Source organism: Chinchilla lanigera, unplaced genomic scaffold, assembly GCF_000276665.1.
Source record: "Chinchilla lanigera isolate Chin_1 unplaced genomic scaffold, ChiLan1.0 scaffold00018, whole genome shotgun sequence".
NCBI classification, from domain to species: Eukaryota; Metazoa; Chordata; class Mammalia; order Rodentia; family Chinchillidae; genus Chinchilla; species Chinchilla lanigera.
In genome coordinates, this window is record NW_004955419.1 from 16918773 (window position 1) to 16923068 (window position 4296).

Below are 4296 nucleotides of genomic sequence, written 5' to 3' on the forward strand. Positions count from 1 at the left end.
TATTCAGTGGACCAGGGTTAGGGTGGTGCCAATCCAATCAGGGACTGATCCGGCAGTCACCCACCCTTAATCCCACTATTGCAGTAGAATCAATTATACGCTCTACATTCAGCTGCCTCTGAAAAAACCTTATGAGCACATGAGGCTCTGGGGGACATCTAGACACAAACCATAACATGAGGTGAGGGGGAGCATGTGGGGTGTGGGATCAGCATGCTGGGTTTAACCCAGCTGTCCCTGATGTGTGATTTGGGTTACCTCACTTAACCTCTCCGTTTAGGTTTCATTATCCGTGAAATGAGGAAGATAATGCTCACTCTGGGAAGGGCTGGAGACTGGGTGTAAGTGTTCCTGACATTCTCCGTAAGAACCTTATTGGTTTAAGGTTCATTACTCCTCGGAGTCATCAACCTCCTCCAAGCCGCTTCTCCCCAGAGGTCGAAGATCACCAGCCACGCTCTCCTATCTGAACTCAGTGGCTTCTTCCAAGTCTTTCTTTCCTTTGATCTCTTTTTTTACAGCATTTGTGACAAGTACCGTGGGCTTCATGAGCCTTCCCCTCGCTCTCATCCTACACATTTAGGATCTGCCCTCCAAGGCTATGCGTTCCTTTAAGTCAGGGAGAATGTCTGATTTGTCTCACTTTCCCAGCACATAAAACATGTCTTGGCTCATAGAGTGATTGCTCCATAAATGTTGCTTAAATAAGTTAGAAATAAGGGTTATATCCCTTTTACTCCCTCCCACCTAACAGCCCGACTCTTTCACCTCTCCTAATTTGTAGACTCCTCTGGACTTTGACTTTTTATTTTTCCTTTAATGTGTTCTCTGTGGGAGTGAAAATGAGCAGTGAGTAGAAGTCAGATCATTCCAGGCGGAGGGAACAGGACGTACAGTGACTCTGAGGGACAAAAGATCCTGCTTTGTTTCAGGAGCCCAAAGACACCCAGTGTGAGTCAAACCTGTAACCCAGGGTTGCAGATGCAGATGAGAAGGCAGCATCAATCAGGACAGGCTGCGTTTGCTGTGGTAAAAAGCAGCCTCCACATCTCACCACAGAGTCTTGTCTTTCACCCACGAAAAGCCCACTGTGCATTTGAACAAATCTCCAGGACCGCTCTCCTCCAGGAATAGCAGTTCACCCTTGTCTAATCTCATCACCAGGCTCTGGCACCACCTTGTCCCTATTGGCTCCCCTCGGGGGAGCAGCAGGAGAAGAAAGTGCAGTAGAGAGATGGACGGACTCTCAAGGCTCCTTTGTTCACGCCTGGCTCACACCGGGCCACATCTTCCCTTCAGGACTGTGAGGAAGTGTGGTGGATAGAGGGGAAGCAAGTGCAACTCCCAGCCTTCTGGATATCCGATACGCCGAGCTCATGTTCCCCAAAATTGAAAATTGAATTCTAAGGAACCATGGGGATTAAGAGTAGGAAAATTTTGTTGAGAGAGACAGCTCCTGAGAGGTCCAGAAGGGGGCCTGGAAAATGTGCTGCCATGGACCCTATTTTACAGACTAAGTTTTACAGAACAAAATCACGAGGTGGGTGCAAAAGTCACTGAGTGGGCACAGGTGGGACAGAACTATGACAAACCAGTAAGATCACAAGTTTAGCCGTTGAGGTAATGTTGGCCCAATGGGGAAGCAGGTCGCATACTAAGTGTACCTGGAGAGAACAAGGGCCTTTTAGGAAGACACAGGTCAGGGGGTCCCAGCCGCCTAGCCGAGTGACTGATATTAATGTTGATTTAATGTTTATGTCCTGGGGAGGAGTGTGGGTCTGGTCGTTTTGTCTTTATCTTGAGGCCTGGCCTCCATGTACACAGCTGTGCTGTGTTTTCACCCTCTGTACTGACTCCCTCTAGGGCCCAGCCCTGTCCGACTGCTGTGGTGTTTCTCTCTAGTCTATAATACAGTCATCCCATGGCCCCAGAAGGAGAGAGGACATGAGACAAGGCTGAACAGGCACCTGGCTAGCGCAGAACAAGGCAGCCAGGACCCAGAGGGCCTGAAAGGGGTAACACAGTAATACATTTCATTCTGAATACAGTAAGCAGCGCTGAGGAGCTTAGAGGAGGTGGGATGCAGGAATGAGGAGGCGGTGAAAGACGGTGGGGGTGGGGGGGAGTGACCCGGAGAGAAGGGAGTGGGAGGGCGTGAACCCACAGGACTCGACAGGCAAGAGTTAGAGGAAGGGGTTGTACCGGCGACTCCCCTAACTGAAAACCATCCACGAATCTCCCCAGCTTCTAGAGTCCTCATTATTCAGCCTGGAGTTATGATTTCTTCAGCAATGGTTTAAGAGGCCAGATTCCAAGAAGTAACTATAAGATGCAGAAAACTCTTCGTCTAAGGAAAGGCAGACTTAGTGCTCACAAGGTCCGGTCAGTTGACTCACTGCTACCAAGGCTGGCCCGAGGGGGCCTCTGCTTTCCCCTGGAGAGTAGTCATCGGGTGCCTGGGTGGGCTGGGGACAGTGTTCCCTGTCTTAGAGCTTGAAGGGAGATGGGGGCAGGGCTGATCATCCTGTCTCTCTGCTTCCCACAAGACTGCTGCCGCCAAGAGCATTAGGGCAGAACGCTGTGTGTCTGACACACACGCACACACCCTCCTACAACTCCTGGGCTGTCAGACTGGCTGGGGCAAAGTACTCGGATGACTGTCTGGGAAGTCACTCCTCCCCCGTGCTGGTTTTCTTTCCCGCTCTGCTCAGAACAGGGACTAGCCTTTTTGCACACTCTCCACTCCAACAGCAGAAGGCTTTCCTGAGGTAGAAAACAACCAGCTCAGCTTGTAATCCTTTCCTTTGGACCCCAGGCCTCCCAGTTTCCAGAGAGAACTCCACACTGTAGCTGCTGCTCCCAGCCAGCCGGGCAGGTCCGTCCCGCCCCAGCCCGGCTCAGCACTGTGCTGGCAGAGGTGGGTTCTTTGCTGAGTGACTTCCCAGAGCCACAGACCTCCCAGGTGTAACAGGAGGCAATGACACCATCTGGGGTGGCAGGTGGGCTGGGGAGGAGAAAGGGAGAGAGGGGAGTTTCCCCTAAGCCTGGAACAGAAAGTCTTTTCCAACAACTACGACCAGCTGGCTCTGTCCAGCCTCTCCCCCTATTGTAATTAGTTAACACCAAAAAGAGTCAGAAGGAGAAAGAGAAAAACTCTTTTACACCACGAAAGCACAACTGCTTAAAGAAGGGTCTTTGGCCAGGTGTGGTAGTTCACACCTCTAATCCCAGCACTCACGAAGAATCGCTGTGAGTCTGAGGCCAGCCTGGGCTACATAGTGAAACCCTGTCTAAAGGGTTTTAAAAAAACAGAAAATACAAAAGTCTTAGGCCAATGGTTTACTTTAATCTTCAGAATGCTGCTACCACAGTATACGCTCCTCGAGGCCTGCGGTATTAGGGTTACTATAGGAAATTGCTCCTTTGACAGCAAGAGCTGTTTTCCATGTAAATGTGCCCTCCAAAGGGACAGAACTGTAAAGGTACAGTGCTGTGATTTATATATTTTCCTTCAGCAATCACTGTTTTGTGTTTTCCTGGGGACTGTCAGGACAGGTATGGCTGTAGCAAAAGACTAGGTGATGTTTTTTTGGAACCCGGGATATCAAGGAGCCTTAGCTATTAAGTATGCATTTCATGTAAATGAAGGAAAGCCGAGTTCCACAGCAAAGTTTCCCACACTGCAAAACAAGGGGAGAGGGGGCATCGCTGCCCATCCCTCTGTTCTGTCTCTACCTAGGGCCTCCCTTAGGCGGGACCCGTTCAGTGCCAGCACCAGCGAGCTGACGGTACTTGAGGAAGTGGCCAGAACCGGCCTGCCACTCTTACTGGTGCTCATGCCCCCTTCCCTGCCATCCCTTTGGCTCGCGTTAGCTGCAGGCTTTTCTTTCCTCAGCCCTCTGCCAGGGTATCTCGCGGTACAGAACTCGGCTGCCAGCCTGGCCATTAGCTCCAGAGAAAAGCAGTGCCCTGGAGTCCAGGGCTGTGGATCCCTGGAGACTGTTTTCTGTTGTACTCACATAAGCCTTCGTGCTGTGATGACCCCGTGGTAAAATCAGTCAGAGCTCCCTGTTCAAACAGCATTCCTGGGGTGTGGGGGAAAAGAGAATGGAGAGATCTGAATGGAATAAAGCTTTCTCAGGGAAGGTCTCTCTTGTCTTAGTAACACATGACTCAGAGAGAAGGAGAGAAAGAGACAGAGATAGAGAGACAGACACAGAGAGACAGAGAGACAGAGGGGGAGGAAAGGGGCAGGAGAAAGTTGGAATTACGAGTCTTTTTTTTTTTTTTTTTTTT